Source organism: Dermacentor silvarum, chromosome 1 (assembly GCF_013339745.2).
Source record: "Dermacentor silvarum isolate Dsil-2018 chromosome 1, BIME_Dsil_1.4, whole genome shotgun sequence".
NCBI lineage: Eukaryota > Metazoa > Arthropoda > Arachnida > Ixodida > Ixodidae > Dermacentor > Dermacentor silvarum.
In genome coordinates, this window is record NC_051154.1 from 389,503,531 (window position 1) to 389,531,331 (window position 27,801).

Consider the following 27,801-nt stretch of genomic DNA (forward strand, 5'->3'; position numbering starts at 1 on the left):
TGAGCACGGGACGACCAACCGGCTGTTATCCCGTCGACGACTTCGCGCCGACGGCGAGCGGATGACAAGCCGTGACACGATTAAATCAACTACGTATTAAGAGCCACTTTAGTATTGCCAATAGTCAGCATCTTTAGACCTTAACTTACTCGGTTTTATCACAGTGATTGGTCTGAATGGAAGGCAAAATTTAAATGCCGGACGTTTTGTTCACCCTAATCAACGAATCACCCGAGAGGCGTTACGGAACAATGAGGGAGGGTCAGGTACATGCCGCTACAACTGCCGCAGACCAATGAATAGTGACACGTTATTCCATTAATGTTTATGACACGTTCCGCTATTTAGTAAAATATCCATTATGGTTATACTGAAGCTAATGTTCATGGCTGGCGGAGCATATGCAAAGAGGGTCCATGTGGAACGTACAGTAAAGATCTCCTTCAAGTATCAGATGGCCTTCAGAGACACGTAATGCGTGTGGCTGCAAGATCGACAAAGCTAAGTGGGCGCACCGAGAACGCGCTGCTCAATCGGCTCGGTGGCTGAACCTGAAACGCTTTCTGCATCGGGATCCACTACAGGCGTGGGAGTTGCGCGCACACGTACTATGCACAAGCGTTCCTGCTGAGCTGATATCTGTCCACTGGTCCGAAAGTAGCAGGGAGTTGTTTAACTGGACACTAAACGCAAATATGAAATCGAGCTAGATTGAAACATTATGCTTCTGTAATAACGATTTCTACATTTGTAATGAAAACAGAGCTTTTGTGGGCGAGAAAATTACGAAAATAGAAAATCGGAATGGCGCCATCTGTTGTAGACAGTGGCACCTCTTATGTGGGGCGTCAGCACCTGATTCACAGAGAACGGCCGTGACCCCCACTGCGAACGGCATCGCTTTTCTCAGTTTACATCGGCCGAGGCGGTAACGTGTGGCAATTGACAACCCTGCCGACTCCGCCAGCGGACGCTCAAGTGGCCGTAATGGTAACCTGAACCCAAGAGGAACGACCGAGTGACTCACGCAAGCTGAACACCTACACACGTCAAGCCGTACGCGTGGTATATAGAGCTAAGTCTAAATAAATAGTCTACAAAGACAAAACGACATGGAGGGGGGTCACGTGGAGATAACGTCATCTTCCGCATTGGCGCGGGTGGTTAAAATTGGGAAGCAGCACAGAGAGCTTTCACGGCAATTTCCTAGGCAAAAAATTCATATATCGGCATGCAGAAAACCATGATAGACTTCTAGACGAATATTCTGTCTGTCCAGCTCGACCTAATACTTTCCATTAGTGTCTCTTTAGTATTTCACTAGGTGCTAAATAAGGCGGATGGTGTCCCGTCGGTTTCATGTCGTGCACCATCGAGGTGCGATGCCTCCACCGCCACTGATGGCGGTCATCAAGCCAGCGTTGAGAGACACCCGGTAGCTGCCCAGGGCGATGCTCATTCCGTCAAGCAGTTGCCTTGTGTGTTACGTGGAACCATGTCACAGCCGCGCATTTTTAGTGCACCGTGCTAGCAGTTCTGGAGTGACGCTAAACCTTGCTATCACTATCACTTCTTCGCCACATTTTGCTAAAACAGCCAAATTTTCTTTTTCAACTTACGAGGGAGTGGTTTTGCTACAGTGAAATTAACTTTCGACGCGTTCTGCTTTTTCCAGAATTTACGTTATTAAGTTCATACCTATAACTCACAGCACATAGTTCTGTTCCCGTATTGAATTCCTGTGAAAAAATAGAAATGTGTGCTTACCTGCAAAATTGGTCCCAAGGCTTCAACCGGCGTCTATGAGAAAGTGCAAGGCGACATAAGTTATTGCAACAAAACTGAAAAGCGCACTCATGCCGTGCTGCACTTGGAACTGCTCTCTCTTTATTGTGATTTGTAATTTTACACACAAACTGCAAAATACAATAGTCCAAAAATTCGTGGGGCCGCAACATCTATACGGGGACGGATTACAAGCGAAGCTGTTTAGGTTGCACGCATGGGTGGCATCAATTATGAAATCATACAGCTTTTTTAAACGGCATCATACTACGCCGGCACAAGCGCCGCCGTGGTGGGTGGTGGTGGTGAAAACATTTATTAGGCTATGGATGGACAGGAGTATGCTTGGACCATCCCGTAAGGGACTGATCCATACACATACTAGGTGTAGGTCCCTAGTTGGGGACCTCAGTGGCGGTAGCCGCCACCCGAGCGCGCCCGACTAAGGCTTGTTGTGCCTGTAAGTCATGGCAGCCGAGCAGGATCGCCTGCCAGTTCTCCCGGGTTGGGTTGCGGATGGGGGGAATAGCCGGGTTGGAGGGCAGGCCCACACCATGTGATAGGTGTCTGAAGACACTGAACTACAGTGTGAACAGTTGCCACTAAAGGAGGGTTCACAATTTTTGAACTGCCGGGCACAGCAATGTATTGGTGAGAATGCGGAGAAGAGCCGCTCATCCTACTTCCTAAGGCCTTTACATGAGCGTGGGTAAAGGTGATGACTGTCTTGATAGTATCTTTTGATATCTCTAAATGTATAGGCCGGATTAAAATCGGGTTCGTGATTGGGTGGGGAGGAGCAAACAGCCCGGTGAGAGAGCGCGCGGGTGGCTGCGTCGCTGTCTCGTTTCCTGCTACCCCTGATGAGCAGGGCACCATATAAGGTAACGGTGCGCTGCATCCGTATCACGTTTGCATTTTCGGTAGATATGATGAGCTAGAAAGGGGGTCCAGCCTTGTTCGACGTTCCGACAGGCCCCTCGCGAGTCGGTCATTATGTATTTTGAATGGGAATGTGAAGCCGCGATAGCGATGGCAACTTCTCCATCGTGTTTGCATTGGGGGCTCTAAAAGTGAGGGCGTTAACTGTGTTGCTGTTGTGTTGGTACCGCCGCCGTGTACAATCCCCCGTGGTGAGGACCGGAAGCGTCCACGTGGTATACAGCTACTTTATTGCCATAATGTCGGGCTGGAGCTTCCACGCGCACCAGGTGCCGGCCATTGTGATGTTCGTGTGACATGTTAGTTGGAAAAGGTCGCACGTGGAGGGCGCGTCTTCGCACTTTTGGGATCACCGCACCTCCCATGCATCTGCCCCAACCGCTGCTGCAGCTGCGTCGGCACCCCCGACGCGAGTCGCGCAAGCTCCGTGTACAGACGCCGTAGCCACACTGTCCCCCCCCTATATTGCTGCCGCGCCATCGCCAAACTCTCTCCGCCCTTTCCCTTACCGCTCGCCATTTCTGTCTACGCGCCGTGATACGGAGTCTACGGACGTATCCGCCCAGGGGATCCCCCCCCCCCCCCACACACACACTAGGCACGCATGCGGGGGATGCATACGGGGGCTAGATCGCTCTAAAAATCGAGGGTATGACGAAATCTCGTCTGCTGAGGAAGAATCATCACTAGAAGAGAAAACAGATGCCGACCAAGGTTAATTTTTTCGGTAACTGACGTTATACCATTGAATAGTCGAAGTAGGTCGAAGTAGAAAAACAGCAGGAAGCTTCTTCAAGATTTGCGGGCAACTGCTTGTAGCATTTAAAGTTACGTCGTCGACCATCTCAGAATCATACATTTATTAGTTCAGAATTAGAGGATTGTAACCTTCATCTAGAGAAGGAGGTCCCGTAGTCGGTAACTGTATCGGGACCGCGCGACATTAATATACAAACATGATGAAAATGAAATGGTTTGATCAGAACGTATTGACGCATGCACATGTTTATCTTTCAGCGGCTAACAAATGTTACACTTTATCGCTAGGCACAGGATGCGCCTGCATGTATCGGAAGTTTCTCGAGCGTTATCAATGCTTCTATCTATTTTCTGTTGTCGCTGACGCTTATGTAATCTGATTGTATGAGCGACGCGAATTGTCTAATACTTTCTGGAAGACACGCGGGCATCAGGGATTAATCTGGAACCTTCGATTATTCATGTATAAAAGCCGACGCGTTTCGCCGCTGATCAGATTTCGACGATCGCCGACCGTGTCCGCGGCTATCGTTGTGCTTAGAGTGCAACTTGCTCTTATGGGCAAAGGTTCGCCCAATAATGTCCGTTTTGTCATTCACAGTTTTGCGACTGTTTTGTTCACCGTCACTACTACGTGAAAGTATAACTTGAAAGAAGAATGTAAAAAAATCCCAGCAAACAAAATAACAAAATCAAACTGACAAAAGGCAGAAAAGGTTCAGTGTCATACGCAAATCTGTAACGAGCATCTTAAGAATGAAATATCTTTAAGTACAAACCAAACAGACAAGTGCATGTGGTATAAACAAAGGGGTAGAGTAAGGGCAGCAAACAATATATAGCCTGTAGCTTATCAGAAATATGCAGATAGCACCACAAAAAATAGGTCAAAGCCCTTCCACCTTGTGAAGAGGGAAGTCAAGTGAAGCTGGCGCTCTGCTCATATTTGCTATGTTGGGGTTTAGCTGTAATAGGGATTTGCTATGTTGAATATGGCTACAAAATGGTAAACTGACCCCTTCGCAACGTACTCGGGAAAGAGGCTTCGGTGCCGGCTCCGAGTAGCACAATGGGGTATTTTTATTGCGATAGCAATTATATGGACACTTCTACCGGATTTCTGCCGTCGCCGTCGCCGTCGCCGTGAGGTCCCCTATAGATAAAATCTTCGCCGCGCGCCGTATGCCCGAGCGGAAGAATGCGGGACGCGCGCTTCACGGAGAGCGAACGCACTCAATCACCCACGCGCAAGCAAGGAAGCGGGAAGCCAGCGCCGGAGGGAGCGCGGGGGGGGGGGGGGGGGCGCACTTCTACGCTGCCAACAACCGCGCTCGTCCGTACCGTCTCTTATCTCCACACGGCTCTGACCTTTATGCGCCCTGTATACGCCGCTCAGTTTCCGTTGAAGCGATAGACCGCACGTACCTTCCCCGCTTCGGCGTATATACGCTCGCTGCCAGCGTTTTGACAGTCGTTGTCTGCAGTCGTTCAGTGTGATCTATTCCTGTTTGTTTGTGCGCGCTCACACCACGCTTGTTCATTCAGTTAGTAATAGTCGGGCCACATTTTCCAACGCACGCTACACATGCAATGCTGCCCGGATCGGCAGTGCAGCACTACAGGTGTGTCCCTTCGCACGCGCTGCCCACGGGAAGCGCTTCTCATCAACATCACGGTTTCACACGCGCCTTCTCGTGGTGATCGAGTCTCTCTTCATGTCGGTCTACTTACGCCGCAGCACACCTGCTTACTTAATCAGCTCATGTTTACTACAATTCATATTGTTACCAAAGCCGCTCACCTTACTACGTATGACATTGCTGTGTTGCTATCGCATTCATTGCTTCGCCCTTAGGGCGAAACTGTGACATTTTTTTAAACACTTAGAGGATGGCTATACAATGCCTGGCTCTAAAAGAATGGGCGCGGCGTCCACGGGCGGTGGTGTTCCTAGCGCGTTCCACACTCTTTTGTACCACGTTCCCAGAGAACAGTCATTGACCAAAGCTATATACAACCACCGCTAACGAGAACTCCTCTTCGCACCCCATTCCTCCGTTGACCTACTTTTTATTGCGATAGCAATTATATGGACACTTCAACCGGATTTCTGCCGTCGGCGTCGCCGTCGCCGTGAGGTTCTGTATAGATAAAATCTTCGCCGCGCGCCGTATGCCCCAGAGGCAGCGTGCGGGGACGGGCGCTATCACGGAGAGCGAACGCACTCAATCTCCCACGCGCAAGCAAGGAAGCGGAAAGCCAGCGCCGGAGGGAGCAGGGGGGGGGGGGGGGCACTTCTCTGCCAATAACCGCGCTCGTCGCTCGTTCGCACAGTCTCTTATCTCTCCCACGCGCAAGCAAGGAAGCGGGAAGCCAGCGCCGGAAGGAGCGGGGGAACCGCGCTCGTCGTTCGTTCGACCGCACCGTCTCTTATCTCCACACGGCTCTGACCTCTATGCGCCGTGCATTTGCCGCTCAGTTTATGTTGAAGCGATAGACCGCACGTACCTTCGCCCGCTGCTGCGGCGTATATATGCACTTGCTGCCAGCGTTTTGACAGTCGTTGTCTGCAGTCATTCAGTGTGATCTAGTCATGTTTGTTTGTGCGCGCTCACACCACGCTTGTTCAATCAGTTAGTAATAGTCGGGCCACATTTTCCAACGCACGCTACACATGCAATGCTGCCCGGGTCGGCAGTGCAGCGCTACAGGTGTGTCCCTTCGCACGCGCTGCCCACGGGAAGCGCTTCTCATCAACACCACCGTTTCACACGCGCCTTCTCGTGGTCATCGAGTCTCTCTTCATGTCGGTCTACTTGCGCCGCAGCACACCTGCTTACTTAATCAGCTCATGTTTACTACAATTCATATTGCTACCAAAGCCGCTCACCTTACTTCGTATGACATTGCTGTGTTGCTATCGCATGCATCGCTTCGCCCTTAGGGCGAAACTGTGACATTTTTCGTTTGCAGGTGGGAGACCGGAGAGATCCGGAGGCACAGGCAGCCGAGGCCGGCAGGGCTGCGCGCTTCCGCCGCAGTCGCAGAGCGGGCACACACATGCACAGTCATGCGTGGCAGCCGTCTATCTCTCCCCCCATCGGGGCGCCGCGCCCTCCTCGCCTTCCTTTCACTTATCAGCGGCATGTCGATAGACGCACGCGGAGCTGCCGGTGGGGCGAGGGAAAGCGCGCGTGTCAGCAGCCGAGGCGCGCCGCCTGCCTAGCCTTGCTAGCCTCCCAGCAGGGCTCAACTCTTGTCGGGCGTAGCTTCAAGCAGGTTTGCCACGCTAGCTTCGTAGCCGGGCCCAACTCTGCTCAGGGGAACGCGGCATAATAGAATAGAGATAGCGGGGGCTACGCTGGCCAGTAGTGAGGTAGTAGTAAGTGGTTCGTGAGGAAAGGGAAAGGTTGGCGCTATCTTCTGCAGCCCTTGAGGGAGCACGGCTCAGCGCCAAGCAGTGAGGAGGCGCCGTGCGCTGAAAAACACGACGACGCTCGAGCCAATGCTGACGATAGTTTTTATTGCGATAGCAATTATATGGACACTTCAACCGGATTTCTGCCCTCGGCGTCGCCGTCGTCGTCGCCGTCGCCGTCAGGTTCCCTATAGATAAAATCTTCGCGCCGCGCCGTATGCCCGAGCGGAAGCGTGCGGGGACGCGCGCTATCACGGAGAGCGAACGCACTCAATCTCCCGCGCGCAAGCAAGGAAGCGGGAAGCCAGCGCCGGAGGGAGCTGGGAGGGGGGGGGGGCGCACTTCTATTCTGCCGGCAACCACGCTCGTCGCTCGCTCGCACCGTCGCTTATCTCCACACGGCTCTGACCTTTATGCGCCGTGCATTCGCCACTCAGTTTCCGTTGAAGCGATAGACCTCACGTACCTTCGCCCGCTGCTTGCTGCCAGCGTTTTGACAGTCGTTGTCTGCAGTCATTCAGTGTGATCTATTCATGTTTGTTTGTGCGCGCTCACACCACGCTTGTTCATTCAGTTAGTAATAGTCGGGCCACATTTTCCAACGCACGCTACACATGCAATGCTGCCCGGATCGACAGTGCAGCGCTACAGGTGTGTCCCTTCGCACGCGCTGCCCACGGGAAGATCTTCCCGTGGGCAGTTCTTTAAGTCTACTACGAAGTTCTTTAAGTCTACTACAGGACGAAGGCCTCTTCGAGCCACCTCCAATTACCCCTGTCTTGCGTTAGCTGATTCCAACTTCCGCCGGCAAATTTTCCAATTTGATCACCTCACGTAGTTTTCTGCCATCCTCGACAGCGCTTCCCTTCCCTTGGCACCCATTCTGAAACTTTAATAATCCACCGGTTTTCTGCCGCACGCAATACATTGCCTGCCCAGGTCCAGTTTTTTATTTTATTGTCAACTGGAATATCGGTTGTCGCCATTTTCCTCTCTCATACCTACCGCTCTTTTCATGACTCTTAACTGTACGCCTTAGATTTTATTGCAATAGCAATTATATAGACACTCCAAGCGGATTTCGGCCTGGCCGTCGCCGTGAGGTTTCGATTATTGTCCAACGGCGAAAAAATCGTCGCCGCTGCGCCGTATGCTTATATGCGAGTGAAATCGCGCGAAGGACGCACGCTTTCACAGAGAGGCAACGTACGGCGGAGAGCAAACGCGACCGTCGCGCGAAAGACCATGGAGGCATCGGAGAGTGGGGGAGCGTTGTGCAGCCGCACCAACAGCGCAAGGGGAACTGGCGACTCATTCTCGCACGCGAAAGGATGAAGCGGGAAGGCCGCGCGGGAGGGAGGGGATGCGGCTTCTACTCCGCCCACAAATGCGTACTTTGCGCGGCTGCGGGCAGTCGCCCGCACCGTATCTTGAAAGCGATCAGCAGACGGCTCATGGCTTTGTATGCGCTGTGCTTTCGCCACTCAGTTTCCGTTGAAGCGACAGACCCCACGAACCTTCGCTCGCTGCTGCTGCTGCTACATTTTCTCACGCCAGCGTTTTGACAGCGGTTGTCTGCGGTCGTCGAGTGGGATCTATTCATGTTTCCTTGTGCGCGCTGACCACCATGCTGTTAATACAGTTTAGTAAGCGAATGTGTCCAACTTTATACGGCCGATAAAAATACTATCCTTACTTGTATAGCTGTCTACTAATTTGCTATCGCAATCGGTGCTTCGCCTTTCAGGCAAAACTACGACTTTTAAATGCGAAGCATTTCTTGGCGAACATTTGACACTTTGACAGTATCTATCTATCTATCTATCTATCTACTATCTATCTATCTATCTATCTACATTGCCGCCTACGTCTTGGTGCTCTCATGGTCGTTTTAGTTAACTTCGTATGTAGCTGGAATGGGTTCGGACATGGATACTAAGTGGCAGTAAACACTAACGGATAACGGTAGACGTCATAGTCATAAGCATGACGCAGTAAAAATGACAATCACTCAGCGAAAAAACATCAACATTTAAAAACCCCTGAAATCAATTCAGACGTGGGTACTAAGGGAAGTAAACAATAAAGGATGATAATAGAAGTCATAGTAATGAGCATGACTGAGCAAAAGGGGCAATGACTCAGCGAAAAAATATTAACACTCAAAAACAACTGAGATGGGTTCGGACATGGGTACTAAGAGAAGGAAACACTAAAGGATGTGAATAGAAGAAAACTTAAAACCGCTGAATGGGTTCGGACGTGGCACTAAGTGAAGGAAACACTTAAGGATGATGGTGCAAGTCATAGTCAGGAGCATGACTCAGCAGAAATGACAATGACTCAGCGAAAAATGATTAGCACTCAACAATGATTAACTTGTCATGCTATGCCAATTTTGGTACCTACCAAGCTATCGAAATGACCATGAGAGCACCAACACGTAGGCGGCTGTTTCATGACCTACATGGCACGCATCTCATGACCTATCATTTATGTTCGTCATACACTTCTGTCATACTATGCCAATTTGGTACCTACGAAGTTAATGAAACGACCATGAGATCACCAACACATATGCGGCTGTTTCATGACCTACATAACACGCATGTCATGACCTATCATTTATGTTTGTCATACACTCTTGTCATTCTATGCCAATTTTGGTACCTACCAATTTAACGAAACGACCATGAGAGCACCAAGACGTAGGCGGCGAGACAGGTACTCTCAAGTGGTAAATGTTCGCCAAAAAATGCTTCGCATTTTATAGCTACAACTATAAGAATACACGAGAGAAAGAGAAGTAATTTCGGCACAAGTACAGAAAGAAGAAATGTCTGGCTATCCGAATATTCAAATACTATTAACCGAATAACGAACCGAATAACCGATCTCTCGGTTTATCCGGTGTTCCAATTCGAATAACAGGTGAATCGAATAACCGGATAACCGGCTTTTCCGTAAAACTGGTTTGATGTTTGGGCACTAAGTTCTTACGGTTAGCTTCAACAGCTCCGCTGTTAAAAGTGCATGTGGATCGAAAATAGCATATGTACCGTGGATTCATATTCCAGTGTAATGCATGCATAGTAATACCTTTATGCTTTCCTCGGTGTCATTGTTGCGCGCTACATACTTTTGATCTTAATTATCAAACATTAAGGTTACAGGGTCATTCCTGTTCATTTCATTCAATTGTCTCTGTTTTGGTGGCTATAATGCCTATAAAGGACCCCAGTGTTAGCCGGTTCCAAAAACAACGTTACTCGTGTCCGATTTAGTCACCGCTCTGGTCGTGTGGGTACCAGCAACCATTGCCTGGGCTAAGTCATCAATGGGCTTAGAAAAAGTAAACCTAATTGATTGTAATATATCCATAAAAGTATACTGACAAAATTTTTGCCGTAGCTCTTTCGCTATAGAGAACGGCACCCGTAGAGAGATAGAGAGGGCAACCTTTTGTAGAAGCTTCCAGCATCTTTTCTGTTCCAATTCATAGAGCGATTATTATTGAAAATGTTTTATTTTTATTACTAAGCATATGCTCACAACCGAAGGAATGTTTATAGAGCAAATTTGATGATGATGATGATGATGATGATTTCAGGTGTTCACTCGTGCAAGGGCCAAATAGGGTCAAAGAGCGCCGAGCAAGCGGTCATAATCTTCAGAATTCAACATCCCACGCGATAATGGAAACCACACAGATAAGATGAAGAACACGACAGGGCGCGTTGGCTCACGAGTTGTCAGTGGTCAAATAAATTGGTAGTAGATGTAACATTGTTGTACAGAGGCCATAGTCGCCTAAAAACATTCGCTTTATAGTGCGTAAAATATTTATTATTAGAAGTATAGAAATGATTGTAGTCAGGTTTACGACAAACATGGAAGATGCGCAACAAAGTGATAAAGTTACGTAGGCTAGTGGTGGTAGTTACGTAAAATTACGTAGTTACGGTAGTTATGAAGTTACGTAGTTACGTGGTGGTAGTTTGCGAGTAGCACTACTGCTTAACCGGGGACCTTGAACGAAAGAGCCTGGACACACGTGCAATACTAGATATAACTATCCGCTGTAGCAGCGTCGGATCATTCACTGTTAAAATTGTGTTTGTGAAATAAACAGCAAGGGTATGGCAATTTTTGCAACATATCCTTTCTGTTCTCTTCTGTTTTAGGTTATATAATATTCTGTGATTTCACCGCAATATTATGTTGATTAGAGGGTTTAGTGTGCCTTATGCGGCTGCATTCTATCAACCGTCAATAGAACTTGACTTTGGGCTTTTCTGTAATTTTACCGTAAAAATTAGATAGATTTTTTTCCATTAGTGGAGTAAATTTTACTCCCCTCATTACTGCAGCATTCATGTAGTACGAAAAAGTCAAATGCTCATACATGATCATACATGCAAGGATAAGCACGATACGTACAACATTTGAGATGTGACATCTGACAAGACACCTGGCTCCAAAACACCCGGCACTTCGCGACACATCCAAGTATCCACTCTACGACTTCATACTTTATATAGTCATGATCAAAGCAGCATAGCTCGCCCTGATTGCAACTATATCTTATTCAAAAATTAAAACCGATTGACTCGAGGATACGAGATCTTTCTGCTTATGTGTGGCTAGTGTAACTGTTATTGAAGATTAATGTTATTTGAAGATAGCAAAGGGAGGAACAAATATTAGGCCGCTCACAATATTCATGACAAAATTTTAGCTTTGCTGTATGGGGACCATTCTGTCAACACGAAGACAATTTCTGTCTTTGACCATAAAAAGGAAAGGGGGATCTTTAAAAACATAATATAACCTCTATTTCTACCTTTGAGGAAATGGTATGTAGTAAAAATAGAAATGTTCCGTTTTTTTGTAGTTTCATATTTAATTTTAAAAGTGTACGCTGTGCTACGTATATGTACGGATATCATTTAAAAAGCTTAAAGCTCACGACCTGTAAGAACAGGTCGGTCGATATGCTATATAAAAGTGCACTTTCGCGAGCAAATATGAAACCTGTGTCTATTGCCCACGAAGTGTTGCCAGAGACGTAGCATTTTGTTAGTTGCTTAAAAGAAACCCTTCAACCATCAAAATCTGCCGCTGGCCACCACTCGAGCGCCATAGCATCTTTCTTGACCGAATATGCAGTCTTATTGTTATCATTTTTGTTTCTCTATTGTGCTCATGCCTCAATATTACCTGACTCTAGGTTTCATCACTGTTGCTAAAAGAAGTGTTGCTTTGTTAATTGCAGATCCAAAGATTTGATAAAAGTCACTTGCCTGTGATGTACCGCATGTCTGGAGGGCGTCGCCCAAGCACTGCGTGGTCAATGATTTGCATTCATTCGATTAGAACAAAAGGAGAAGAACATGGAGTTTAATGTGCCCTATGCGGCTGTATTCTATCAACGGTCATTAGAACTTTTGCGCTTCAAATTGAAAGGATGCTAATAAAAAAAATCAGCTTAGACCGATAACGTAATGTTTTAGAGCTTTATTGTGGTAAATGTCACGGCAAAAAGTTGAATATTGGGATGGAAAACAAGCTTATAGCCTCCATTAGTTTTTCTAAATTCGTCTGAAAGCCCCAGCGCCCGTACATCAGTGTGAAGTCGAGGAATTCGAACCTTTTTTTCGCATTCCACGGTTTAGGCTGAGGGAGTAGCTTTCAACTTGCTAACTCTTAGAATTTTTTTTAAAGGACAATGTTGCCCATGATTGCCGTAAAAAAAGAACTCGCTATAATCGAAAGGACTCCCTCAGTATTCCTGACGGCACCATGAGCTGGTGTGCGAAATTATTTGAGCCGTTGCCAACCGCCTTTTGTTCTTTTCCTTAGAAATGAATCACTTTAATCTCCTTTAAAGGCAATATCGCCCTTTCATGGACGTATTCACAGTGATTCAGAAATGCTGCTAACAACGAAGCTGTTCTAGCTAACCGTAAAAAGAGGCGCCTGCTGTCGCAAAACCTCGCCGAGCTATGACGTCACTGCGTTGCCCGGCAACCACGTCGCGGAGTGGCGTGTGCTTCGCCTCCTCTCCGTGCCGTGCCGATGATACCTTGACATGGGACGTTAAGGAGAGGGAAGGAAGCATGCGCGCGGCACGCGCAGTGCTCGGTAGAGGGAAAGATAAATTAGAGCGAGATAGGGAGAGAAAGAAATTGTAGCAGCACCAAAGAGGCAACGTGCACAGCTGCTGCCGACGCCGCCCGCATTGCCTAGTAACCGCCGGCGCAGGTGCGCGCTCGCTTCGCCCGACACAGACACGACTCCTGCCTGCCTGCGTTTGTGGCATGCCAGGAACGCTGTTGCTCGTAGGCACTGACGCATCTAGCGCTAGTCACGCGAAATGTCGCGAAAGGGAAGGTACCTCCGAAAGTGAGCATTCGAGATCATACTGTTTGAACTATCCTACATGCGTAGTTAAGTTAAACCAAGTTAAGACCTAGCAGCAACCAAGTTAATACCCAGCAGTAGCTGCAAGTAAGACTTGATGATTGACACTTTCGCTGTGCCTAAGGTTTGTACGACCGAGTGCAAGCTTGCCCGCTTTTTAAAGAGCCAGCCAGGTACTTTTTGCAATTAAGATTTAACATGACCTACACTTGAACGCACTAGTGTGTGGTGCGGAAATTAAAAGACATTTTCTCATGGCGTAATAACGAAGGTGAATTACCGAAGTCGAGCGTCTCAGCCGTGAGTCCGCTGAAACAGACACTCGACAGCCTGGTTGGCTTTAATTTAGAAAAAAAGATATTGCTTCTACAGCTCAAACAAACGGTGTCGCGAACATTATTAAAGATTCTCGTAACACCGCTCCTGTTTTCGCGATTACAAAGTTTGCACCATGAACAACAATTGTATATAGACATTCCTTCCGATGTCTGGAAAGCAAGTTTACATTTTAGTTTTTTTTTTTTTTTGTAAGGGCGGGAGAGGAGGTCAGAGGTGCGTGTTTTTCGCGTTGTAGAGCCATAAGATCCCACCTTGGATATATTAGCATGATTGGCGCTTTGGTTCCTATGCATTAATTCCTAAGACTACTAAATCACTAATGTCTGTCTAACCTATACTGTAGTCCAACCTAAAATCTTTATTATTAGCAGATTATTAAATTCACTTCGATATATACTCCTGACCGTGTCGCTCCCCCTCCTTTTCTTTTTTGCGCCTTTGCAATCTTTCTCTGCTCTTGTTTTTTTTTATTTCCACCCTTGCCCCTGCCCCAGGCTAGGGCAGCCAACCATTAGCCCCACTTATGGTGAAGCACTCTGTTTTTGCCATATCATTTCTCTCAATCACTCCCTTCCTGTGAACCTTGATTTATTTTGAGATTTGATATTTGGTTTATTTCACATCAGTACTTTTGTAACGCGACAGAATGTACTTATTATGGTGAGGATAGCACGGTAAAAGCTGCATATCTGCAGCTTGAGTAGCCAAGCCACTCCCGTCGAAGAAAGGCAGAAACATGCGGTACATAAAGAATTTGAGTCGTGCGCAAAATTTGAAGTCACAGTTGAAAAACCATAACATAAAAGTCATATTTACACCAGAAAAAAAGCATTCGAAGACACCATACGTAAATTTTAGACAATGCACGTAAACTGTCATCTGTTTGTTTGAATGTGTTGAGTACATCGGGTTTAGGAAAGCTTATCGCATTGGATTGAAGGATAGATTAGTATGTGCTTGCGGATGTTGAAGGAACGAGTGAACACGTGTTGTGCACCTGCCCTCAATGGACCACAATACCACCATTTTGTTGCCTCTTTTTTCGTTATTCTTTATATATATATATATATAGATATAATATTATATATAATAGCATAAGAAGCCAACAAACAGTGACACCAAGGACAACATATGGTTAAGTACTTGTACTTAGCTGAATTGATATACGAAATGATAAATTAATGAAAATGAAATGGATGAATAAACAAGTGGCCGCCGGTGGGGAACAGTAATTTTGTTCGGGAGGGGGAGGGGGGGAGTCACGTTGCAGCGGCAGGACGCCTCCTTCCCGAGTTTTTCGAGGGATCAAATGCATGAATAATAACTGCATTGCCAATGCCATTGTATATTCGATTGCAAACGAATTACTGAACGCTACGCAATGTCACGTAAAATATGTATTTTTTCCTAAACGAATATATTCGTATGTCTCAAAAATCGTGGCAGAACTAACTGATATCAATACTTCCGTGTTTTTTTGTCATTTTTAATAACTAACCAAATATCACACGAACTTTAGAACTATATCAATGCGAAACCAGCAAAGCAGTGCATATAGCTGATATGAAAAACGTAAAGGCCACGAAATGAACATGTTGAGGACAAATATTTTGATGAATCTTAGTCATTCAGGAACCTTGTTTACATTTTGTACACCTGCAACGGCCAGGGAAAAACCTCAATGACGCGGTCTTCGTTACAATAGATTGCGCAGGAGCAGTGTTACCCATCTTGTATTGTAATTACAATGATGTTATAGTCGCAACAGTGAGTGCATATAAAAAGCAGGAGTTCTGCAAAATATACATTAGACATGCGAAGATAGAATGGAATATACAAATGCGAAGATACAACTACTCCATAAAGGGCAAAAAAGTGTCGCTTAATTGCGTAAGTTAACTGCCTGCAGAGTGGCAACAAATATTCTGTACCCAAAATAAAAGAAGGGTATTGCTTCGGTTCAAAAAAGAAGTAAAATCAGGTAGCTAAAAAAATGTCACAGTTTCGTCCTAAGGGCGAAGCAATGAATGCGATAGCAACACAGCAATGCCATACGAAGTAAGGTGAGCGGCTTTGGTAGCAATATGAATTGTAGTAAACATGAGCTGATTAAGTAAGCAGGTGTGCTGCGGCGTAAGTAGACCGACATGAAGAGAGACTCGATGACAACGATGAGGCGCGGTGTGAAACGGTGGTGTTGATGAGAAGCGCTTCCCGTGGGCAGCGCGTGCGTAGGGACACACCTGTAGCGCTGCACTGCCGATACGGGCAGCATTGCATGTGTAGCGTGCGTTGGAAAATGTGGCCCGACTACTACTAACTGAATGAACAAGCGTTGGTGTGAGCGCGCACAAACAAACATGAAATAGATCACACTGAATGACTGCAGACCACGACAGTCAAAACGCTGGCAAAGACAAGGCACGGGCGCAGTAGGTACGTGCGGTACTATCGCTTCAACGGAAACAGAGCGGCGAATGCACAGCGCATAAAGGTCAGAGCCGTGTGGATATAGAGACGGTTGCGAGCGAGCGACGAGTGCGGTTGTTGCAGAGTGGAAGTGCGCCCCCCCCCCCCCCCCCCCCGTTCCTCCGGCGCTGGCTTCCCGCTTCCTTGCTGCGCGCGGGAGATTGAGTGGCGTTCGCTCTCCGTGATAGCGCGCGTCCCCGCACGCTTCCGCTCGGGCAGTACGGCGCGCGCGAAGATTTCAATCTATAGGGAACCTGACGGCGACGGCGACGGTGAACAGCCGACGGCAGAAATGGCGGTTGAAGTTTCCATATAATTGCTAGCGGCATAAAAGGAAAAGAACGTCGCGTTGCCGGGCTTTCAGTTCAGTAAAGTCGGTCAAAATTGGTTATTTATGTCCTCGTAATTTTCGTATTCACATGATAATTTCGATCACGATGCTAACTGTTAGAATAAACGTGAAAATTTCTGCGGTTTTAAAAGCTAATGACAGTCATACGTTTTCATAATTACGAGTTTATGGACCTGAAGGAACAGAGCTTTTTACGTGCATTGATTTTTGCTGCTTCGCTATCTGAAGGATAAACTACACTCGGCGGGGAAGTTAGCGAAGCGGTTAATGACTTCGGACACGTTGATGCCGACGTCTCTGTGGCGTCCCAGAAACGCCAAACTAACCATGCGTTCCTCAGACATTGTAGAGCGCAAGTAGTGTTTTAGTATCTCATGTTAAAGATATTCTCTCTGCGCTGGCAGTGGTCACTGGAAGGGTGACTTTGATCTGCAGTACCTTGTACGCATTACTTAAACCTGCAGTCGCAATGAGAGAGGGCATGCATTCCGGTGCTAAAACCTAAATACACTTCTACGATGTCGTTGGCATCCTTGTTTAGGTAACCTTGCCAAACAGTAAGCTGTTCGATTCCAGCAATATACGTCATTCGTCAGCAAGTACGGAAAAGCAGGCCCTCCAGCGTTTACTTTTGCATCTAGCTTTCTTTGATAATTTCACCACAACATTTCTATAATTTGTTTTTGTACACCTGGGCTTAAATACGGGGCATTACTGGGGAACTTTCCAATGTTCTTCTGATATGTATTTCCACAATCAGCTCACAAGCGAAGCAGTGTTGAAAATACCAGTGTTTTCAGCGGGGGCTTTGCTTAAATCCATAGGATCACTGTCCTCATCGCCACGGAGAGCCAAACCTTGTGACCCGCAAAAAAGAACTGCCTGAATGATAGGCCGTTAACTTTCTTCTCTTTTCTCTTATTTTACTTTGCCAGCCCTGGTCCGGGTGATCGATCACATAGGGTGCACTTACTGAAAAGGTTTGGAGGAAATTATCAGCTGCCAGCCAACAGTCACGGTGATATTTAGTATTTTGGTCTGTGTGGAAGACTGCGAGCGCGTGCTTCATTTCTGGAACAGCTTGGACACGAGGGCTCCAACTGCGCTCATGTTGGCCAAAGTTAATAACAACCTTAAGCCCATAAAGTTCCAGAATTGAAAATCTAAAGCACGCCTTTTGACAATGTCAGTGCACCTTTCGCGTCACGAGTTTATGAGAAATCTATACACATAAGTTTCGCAATTGAAATTCATGCGCTCCGTAGATTCCGCGGCCGCTGCGAGATACCGCGACGCGCCCGCTCGCTATCGAAACGCCCTTGAAAGTTTTTGCTCGGATGGGCTCCCTGCCTTGTGTGACTCCAGTTGCAAGTGCGTTGCCATGAAATCCAGTCCAAGTCGCAATATGTGTTCGGAAATGTCTTTTCGAGCGTGAAAAGACATTGTAGACAAAATCCAGAATGATTCTCGGCGCCGGTGGTTGTGTTGGTCGGAGGTGCATGCCAGCACGAAAAAATGTCGGGGGGGGGGGGGGTAGGGGCTGAATCACCCCCCCCCCCCCTTGGCTGAACGAAACCACGTCTTCGCATTACGCGTGCGATGCTCTCACCATTGATTTACCGCGGCTCCGTTTTCCCATCCACTTTCAGGGGTATTTATGTCTTACAACTTGAACTAATCCTGGGAGCGCCACTCACAAACCTAGTGTTAGTTCTAGTTGTAAGACATAATACCCCAGAAAGTGGATGGGAAAACGGTGCCACGGTAGCTCAATGGTGAGAGTATCGCACGCCTAATGCGAAGATGTGGGTTCGTTCCCGACCTCCGGCCAGTTGTTTCTGCATTCATTTTCATTTTCATTAATTTAGCATTTCTTTAATTCACCTGGTAAGTACAAGAGTAATTTCCCCTATGTTGTCCTTGGTGTCATTGTTGGCTTGTTATGCTATGATTAAGAAAAATTGGGCACATCGGTTCCCTTGCTGCTATATATATATATATATATATATATATATATATATATATATATAATATATATTTCCACTCTGTGCACGCGCAGTTTTCCATTTACGTGTTCGTTGTATTCTTTTTTACTTTGTATATATATTTTTTCTTTCCACTTTGTATTTTTTTTCTTGTCTCTTTTCACCCTTACGGCAAAAAGGTATACATTGAGCTCTGTATGCTTGTACACGCACTCTTGATGAAGGCCGGACCCCGGCCGAAACGTCAGTAAAGTCTTGTTATGTTTTTCCTACGTGCTTCTATTTTTGAACTACTTCTGTGCCGGCTGCGGTTACTCTTTACTTCACTGATATATATATATATAATATATATATATGACTTTACAGACGGTTCGGCCATGGGACCGGTCTTCGTCGCAATGATGACCAGGGAATGTCCACCACTTCATTGCATTTTCGGACTTCCCATACAATTTTTTCTCAGTTGTCTCTATTGGTCCTGTCAGCGCAGCAGTTCATTCTCGAGAAACGAGAAGGCGCTGTCGGTGGCGCGCCGCACGTTGCCTCCGCGAAAGCACACGGATACGAAACCATTACCCTTTCTGCCCTCTTTCTGCACGATCAGCTGTCAGAAATGCTACTGGGTGTTCGCTCACGCACTTTGCTCAGTTCATGCTGCGAAGTGTGGAGCGGTGGATTGAAGATGTGTGCAGTAGTTGGCTGCAAAAATAGTGACTACCATATTAAAGAATGGAATGAATATGTAACCAAGTTCACGGACTGTTGCTACATACGGACGCCTGTGTTGCCAGCCCTTCTCGATGCACGACTGTGCTCGTGGATAAAATAATTTAACTCATCCGCCAGCGTTGTATCGCTAACCTCCCAAAGAAGATTTCAACCCCGGAACATCGGCAAGAGTGAGTTTACCGTTCATTAGGTTGTAGCGCCGCTCCTGGCATAGTAAGTTTGGCACACGTTATCTACACACATCTATCCCAACTCGCATGTAAACTTATGCACACTGTATCGCCAACGTATTAAGAATACGTGAATGGGCGCTCACTTGAATCAATGCGCCAAAGCATGAGTGACAGCGACTACACCAAACGCGCACGAATGGTCGACGCTGAATGTTTGATGACGGTCCACAGGAGTGAGTTACTACCGATAATACACCTTTACTAGAAGCTATTATAAAGTACACAACTGCTACGTTCGAAGCCTTGTGTACAGCAAGAAGAAATGTACTTCAGCTGGGTGCACCCGCCAGCGAATTGGCAGAAAATCAGAAAGAGACCGCACCGAAGAAATTCACTGAGTCAGAAACGTGACAAGCCGCTGCCTCAAAGTGTTTGCCGAATAAATAATGAAGAACAAAGCATAATAATATTGATTCAGTTCATAAGCGGAAAGTTTCGATAGCTTGGAATACATTTTAGCCTCCCTTTTAGAACAAGCTCCATACACGTTGCTCGCGCTGCTTGGACAAAACTTAACGAGCGGCAAAGGCGCTTTAACGTGTCATCTAAAGCTGTGATCAAAGCTTCGTGTCGTTCACCCAGTTAGCTTTTACGATGTCTCCCGAAACAGAGGTTTCCTGAGCCGCACCTGGCGTCATGTATATCGAATGTAAGCACTGAGGCAACCGAGGTAGCTGAGGCAAGCAATGGACGCGGCACCACGTGGTCAAACATTGTAGCGCTCACGGGGCCGCCGCGAAAAAGGGTCAATATATATCCCTCAGCATCTCCATGAAATCGTCATCTATGCCTTCGTGCTTGGGAATATCCCTTATCAATTCCCTGTATTCGATGTCGTAGGCTCCTTTATTACCTAGAAATGCTATCCATAAATGTTTATTCTGAGCGACTGAAATCTCTATGCACTGACTTAGTACCAGCAGATTATGCTCTAAGCGACTGTCTGGTGTGAACCCAATCTGTAGTTCCCCCAGTGCACATTTTTTCCCACCAACTTCGACAGATAGGTCTAATTTTATGGCTTGCAGTGCCATTTATAAATCACCGACGTTATCGTAACTCGCGTGTGCGAGCTCGTCTTATCCTTATCACTTTTGCCTTTCTAGATGGGGTTCATCTTGCTTTCAGGCGATCCAACCAGAATTTTCTTCGTTCTAATCACTTGCTCTCTGCCATTAGTGAGCAATGCCTAGCTCTCAGGACCCAGTTTTCGATTAGCTGTATCGGAATTTCATCGGCTCCTGCTGCCATATTATTAGGATCTTATTAAGGCGGCTGACTGGGAAAGTTGCATATTCATATTGATAATACACAGCGGGAGAAGAAACACGGGAACGAATAGCAGATAGAGACAGTGCTTGTCCCTGTCAGCTATTCGTCCCCGTGTTTCTTCTCGCGCTGTGTATTATCATCATTAGGGACATTTTCTTCTGCTTTTTTGCAATAACAGCTTTCTGTGCTAAATTTTCATTTCTAAGGCTTCTCTGCTGTTGCTGTATCTGTTTCAGTCTGAACTAGGCTTTCTTTCGTGCTGAAGGTATCACTAATAACGTCTCTGATATACCGCAGCGCATCAATTCCTTCGAAGATCTTACCGTCTTCAGCCCTTTAGCCATCTGCAAATCTTTAGTTAAAGCTCCAAGTGCTCTTACATGGTTCCAGAACCTTTTGGTGCGTCTTTGCCTCTTTTGCGGATGTTATGCACTCAACGTTCACTCGTGCATTCTTTTCTCTTCAACAAGCTCACTCGCCACCCCTTTTTTTTCTCGGCATTTGTTCGTTCTAAGGACCACTTCTTCGTGTAATCCCAAATTTTGGGCTTCTAGATGACCCCTTGACGCCTGCTTACGGTCTTCTATAGCTTGCTTGATTTCCCTGTTCCGCAACTTAAGGGGTTTCCTCTTCCCAATCCAACATATTTTTTTCCTTGTCTGTCTTTTATCCTGCTGTATAACTTCTACCGATTTCTTCCATTCCCACACTCATATAAGAAACGCCTCAAATTTCGTCTCGATGCTTTTTGCGATCTCTGTTATTTGCTTTTCTTAGATTTTTAGATATCCTGGTGCCATTGATTCATGTTTTGCGTTAGTATCTCACCCAAATTTTAAGCTTAAACATTTATGATTACTACTCAGGCTTTTACATGTCAATCTATCATCATTTGGTGTCGTCGTACATGGACCGTTTTGAGACTAAGGCGTTGTCGATACATGACTGTCCGTTCCCGCATTGCCACGTTACCTGTCTAGGACACTTATTTTCTATGTTAACTGCTATAAGGTTCTGTTAATTGCACAAATTCAGCAATATAGAACCGTTGTAATGCGTATAAGCGACTAAATCCTATATTTGTACATTGATATTTTCTACTACTTGGCCCGATTATTAGAACTCATTAATATCGCTTCTAATGCAATCAATAAATTCTTTATTTTTATCTCTCCTATCACTGCCTGTCCACAGGTAAGCAGCTCCAATGCCCCTCTTTTGGCCTTCCCATGGGCCACTAATCCAGAAATGCTCCTTATTCGTTTGCCCCTTTGGCATTTCATACCTCGCCAAAGTAGCATGCCTACGCCTCCGCCTTTCTTTGGCACAGTCATTCTGTTTTATCCCTCCCATAGAAAACTGTCAATAACAGGCGGTTACTTAAAATCTTGTAGATGCGTTTGGGTCAAGGTGTACACGCTAATAGCTTCGTCCTTGTGTTCGGTTTCAATTTTCAGTCATTCTTTCGGCTTGCGACCACCCTGCAAGTTTATTTGCCAATTTTAACCGTCTCTATAATTATCCCTTGTGAGTCTTTGCTTAACTCTTAGTCATCTAATTCTGCTCCTTACTGGGTCTCACTACATTGAATACTTATTCTTCCTTCCTGATTGCCTGGGGCCCGCCTAAAAAAGGTACTGCCCATGCCGCGAATCAACGTCAAACCGGTGTTCCTACACTTTCGCTAAAATGTATCCCGTAACGCACAAAAGTACATTCGCGGTTAGCTTGGTGCTATTCTCGCTTGATGTCAGTGATCGTAAAATTCATTGCCCTAGCTAGCATCCAGATTTCTCTGTTTACTGCAAACCGCTGCCCTTTCAATTGCATACCCCTGCTTTCAACCTCTGACACCGTGCACACTGCGATTTGCACTTCTTTTGAAACCTTTCGCAGATTGGTAACACCACTGGCTATTTGCTTCGGGATCCCTGTACTCCCATGCAGTACGTTAATCACTCTGCCCATTATCACCACTCGGTACCTCTGCTCCATTGTGACCCACACGCATTCCATGGCGTTCGCTTTCGCCACAACTCGGGAACTCCACGCCATCTCGTGGAAGGCGTGTTAGTTAAATTAGATTACACTTGGTGGCGGCACGGTAGGTGGCGACCCAGAGACTCACATCGTACCTAGTTTTCTGCTACCTACCTTCCGTTTTTTATATCCTCGGTTGCTCAATATTGCTACGTACTCTCTGCATGACGAAGTATCACATATTACCATTGTAATGTTCATACGAAGTCTACCCCTCACCTAACCGCCCGTTTTTTTAAGTGGTTACAAGATACCCTGATCCCAGATTCGCCGAATCTTTCTGAAGTCGACTAAGAAGAACTTGTCTTTAAAAAAACGAAAAAAAATGCCCTTACACCCTGCCGGAAGTACCGCATGACCTAATGCGTCACTCTATGGCAGGACTTCGGAGATTTCATCAGCACACCTATGCCATATCGTAAGATACGGAGCGCCGTAGCATAGATACCGCGACCATCGCGAAGTTCCACGACGAGCCCTTTCGCTGCAGGGATGCACACAATAGCGCGCGCTCTGATTGCCCTCCATGGCTCTCCTGGCGTGGCAACGCGTGCTATCATGAGTTGCCGTGGCTCTCCGCAGAACGCTGGAAAATCTCTGATGCAGCGTGCTTGGTCTTTCGTCATAGCGACATCGCCAGCCGCACCCTTCGTTCGCTGTTTGAAGGCTGATAACCAAAAAAAAAGTTAGGCAGCACGTTACACCCCAGTGACACCTGAAGGCGCATGGTGCACATTTGGTAATGCATGCAGTGATGCGATCTGAGGGGTCAGAGTTCTTTACGTTGCATCCTCTCAGCAGGGGAAAGCAGCACTCGCGGTCGAACGCTTTGCTCCCGCCGCTTTTCACGCCGCACCTCGTTTCTCGCATTACGAGCATCCTCGGCCGCAACGTACTTCCGAAGCCTACAGCGCAATCAGTTGGGCCCCGGCCGAGCGTACTCCATCGCCGTCTTTCTCGCTTCGCAGTCCACTATCGCCATAACCGCCGCCGCCTCGGCGTGACGTCAGTGAAACGACACCTGTTTGTTGTGCTCGCGCGCTGCTCGTCTCCTCTCCATCCGCCGCTCGCTCGGAGAAGGTCACCCGTATTTTTACAGCGAAGCTGTGTACCTCTCATTGCTCGGAAAATTTCGTGGCGTAAACACAAAACTCCACGTTAACAATTGAAAGCAACGGCATATGTTTATTTGGAATCAGGCATACAGGATATATATATATATATATATATATATATATGAACCAGAAGAAAGGCAACCGAGGGGCCCGATTTTTATTAATCATATCATAAGAAGCCAACAAACATTGACACACACACGCACACACACACACACATACACACACATATATATATATATATATATATATATATATATATATATATATATATATATATATACTTAGTGACGTCACCACACTTTCATGTATAAAAGGGAGACCCGTCTAGCAACTCATTTAGTTCATTCTAAGACTGCCATTGGTAGACCACAGAAATTAAAGACACCAGAAGAAATGCAGCCTGAATACAATGCTCGGGCATGTGTGGTGTTTGATACAGCTTTCCTGGACATTCACGTTCGCAGGCCGGGATGGTGGCAATTTGTTTTTTGTACCACTCCACCAGACGCCGCGTTTTTTTTTTTTCAAGGCCATTGCGCAACGACCCACTTAAGGCTCTCGCCTTAAAAATACATTTACCATTTCTGCGGCTTTGGCAAGATTGGTTCATTGGTATGTAGTACTCATTTATCACAAGTTTAGCTAAGTGAAATTTTAGTGCAACTGGCTTTTAAGGGATTAGTCAGCGAATGTCCGATAACCGCACTGTTCGAGACAGTCTGTGGCATGATGCCTATCCCATATTGTAGCTGTGATCTACACATGCACACTAACGTACATACACGGACATTTTTAAAAATCAAGTAAACTTGTATACTTCGCCTAGTCCTGCAATGTCTGGAAGCACCAAGTTCACGCAAGCACCTGAAAAAATAGGAACAGACAAATTCACATTCGGTAGGCATTCTTCACATTCGCGGCTGTCTCTGAGCATGACCGCTTGAGTGAATCGCCTTCTTTGAGGCCTAATCACATACGTCAGCGTTCGCCGAAGCATTAAAATCCCAGGTTAAGTTTGTTCTGAAAGCTGGCATTCATGTCGGAATCTTTTATTTAATGTTTCAACGGTTAAAGTTGGCATACGCAAAATGGCGGCGGCAATAATGAGACAATGTTTTCGGCATTTCAGCAGAGCATTTGCATTGCCAGCAGGAGGGTGCCGATAAATTCGGCGATGCCACCTGTTAGCCACAACAGAAATAACCTTTCCGGAAGCGGTGGCGCTTTTTGAAAACTTATTGGACAAGATAAAAAGAACACCTATAAAACATTGCTAATTTATTCAGTATTGAATTGAGATGACTACAATCAAACCCAGTGAACCCTTAATTTATTTTTCTCACGACGACAAGCTGGTAGAGCGATCCACGATAGAACCGGGCGCCCTAGGCACCGTCACAGTTTAAGCGCTAGCAATCGAGCTGCGTAAGCCTGTGGTGGGTACCGGGAGCGCAGCTGCCTGTATTAAAGCTAGAACGAAGTACATCTGATCCGAGCTCAACGCCATGGCGAGTGCCAGCACCTAAAGTATTCTTACACCGCGGTCGTTTATAGGAGAGACTATATAAGTGCTAGGCAAGGAAGTAGAGACGGTTTCAAAAGAGCTGGCTAGATCCAAGGAAGTGCACCGCTTATAGTGAAACACTTGAGTTTGAAATGTGTTGGGTAGATTTAGGGCTGTTGTAAACCAGACCTCTAGGTCCTCCGAAGAGAGTGCAAACTTAGTCATAGAGATCTGATGGCTTTGATGTTCGCTGGTGCATATATCTGCGAATCATTTTAAAGCATTTCGCTTTGTTTGGGAACCAATCACGATTTTTTTGTGACTGCCTAACAATTTTTCTTTGCGGTCCCGACAATAGTGCAGTCTGACAGAACGATACGATTCGCATGGTAGCACAGTACCACCATAATTCCGTGCGGTGGTACCTATGATATGGTACCACTGGTACCCGCGGTATCGCTATCGATTGTGCTACTGTTTTCATGGGGTACCACCCGGCGGTATACAGCACGATGGCACGCTGGTAATGGAGATGCTTTGAGACGCTGCCGTTCAGACGCTGCGTCTCTGGTCGCAGCCTCTGCGATCAGAGGCGGTCGCAGACGTTACACGAGGTTACGAACTGATCCTCGAAAAAGTGCCGCTCGAAGTACAGGTTGGCTCCCGCGCACAAGGCACGGTGGTAAAAGGAGCGCCAACTATAACACGTAGTGGAGCATAGGGCCCCCAAATTACCACCTCCCAACCTACGCTGAATGCATTCTTGGATAGCTACGGAACCTCGTTATTCATAAATTATTATTCTTACTTATCATGTGAACATATAAAGAGTACAAACATCACGAATAGAAAGGAACGCTGGCTACCAATTATCTATTGGAAGGGACAACACGCCCACCCACTTACAGAACGGATAAAAAAAAATAGAAAGTGGGAGATCAAGGAAGAGAGAATCAAAAAGGTGTCACACTGTCACACGCAGAGTAACAGCTTTACAAAGAAGAGTATAGTCCGTGGTCGACCGAAAATCAATTACAGCTTTGTGAACCTCATATTGATTTGAAGCAGGACGCTTCGGAAACATTTTGTCGCTCCGCTCCTGCAAACTGAGGTTGTTGAAGCTTCATTCGCAGGACATAGCGACAACTGCATAAAGTGTGATATAATTATCAAACATTAACAGTGTCATGATATCAGAGTGCATAGTGTCCTCCGAAAAGCGCCAATGTACTCCAGGATGCACTAAATTAAGGTAAGCACGAAATCTAAAACACATCATAAGTGAAACTAGAGTGAACGTGCATTCGTACCATTTTCACCAGGATCCGCTGTTAGGACGTGTCCAAGACACGAAGCCAGGGACAGGATGACTACGACACCTGCTAATGATGACATGGTTTTAGAACTAGCAATGGCCAAACGAAGGGACGTGTCTGATGAAGGTTACTGTCTCCGTCGATGTGCACCTCACCAATGCTCTGCGTTTGCAGCCGAGCCTTTATAACAGGGCCTTTTGGTGCGTCAGCTGCTTAGCATAGTTTTTTTTGAGGGGGGGGGGGCTGATTTTTTTTTACAAAAAGAATAATCCGGGCGCACTGCGCGAATTTTGATTGTGCCCTTACTGGTAATTTTTGCTGTTTTCTATTCTCTCTGTCGCCAACACTCACTGAGAGTTTCCGTCAGCAGTCTAAAGCATGTGATTTTTGGACGCCAATTGTATGGTACACAAGTGCGTATATAGCACTCCTGCGAGGTCAATAACAGCTGCTTTTATCACATGGCCAGATTACTGTCCTTGTATTACTCTCCACGTGCCGGTACAAAAACAACGTTGTGACAAGCCCTTTTTATTTTTTGTGGCAATATTGTTTTTTTTTTCTGCTTTATTTCTCGGGCCTTGTTTATTTCCTCTTGCGCACATGTTAAGCATTCATCCTTGGTGAGTTCTCACTGGTGGCAGAGCAGCAGTGCGTGATTGTTTCGTATAATATTCAAACAATGACGTCGCCGTCTTTCCGTGTGAGTTCAGTTCATGCATCACCTCTGCGCCAGTATGTTATCTGAAGCGTGGCCACGGCAACTGCTTAATTATAATATCAGTGGCTACGGAATGCAAACAAGAACACGTGAACAAGACGCGTATGTGTGCGCGTGTATGCGTACGTGCGCAACATGAAGCGAAGCAACAGGGAGCACAAAGAAAATAGAACAAAAAATTCGGAGCCCTTTGCCTGTAGAGGAAATTTGGGTAAGCGAAGCTTGTGGCAAGAGGACGCTGTCGCATGCGTTCCGCTTCGTTTGCCCTAAACTCAGGGTAGCCGGCTCTTCGCTGACGTTTGGCCTCAACATCGCGCTCCCGTAACTCGGGGTCCGCAACTCAGAGTTTCGCCTAGGCTTCGGAATCTATCACGCTGGAATCGGCACGTTGATGAC

The 27,801-nt window shown here is 46.5% G+C and overlaps 1 long non-coding RNA gene across 1 annotated transcript; it reads right to left on the reverse strand.

The window, feature by feature from the left end:
• Positions 1 to 12,207: 12,207 nt before the first annotated feature.
• LOC119454465 (uncharacterized) lies at positions 12,208 to 26,826 on the reverse strand. The gene is made up of 3 exons (XR_005192579.2): positions 26,679 to 26,826; positions 24,682 to 24,728; positions 12,208 to 12,246 (listed from the first exon to the last, which is right to left on the reverse strand). It is a non-coding gene; the product is annotated as an uncharacterized LOC119454465 (long non-coding RNA).
• Between the last annotated feature and the right edge of the window lie 975 nt (positions 26,827 to 27,801).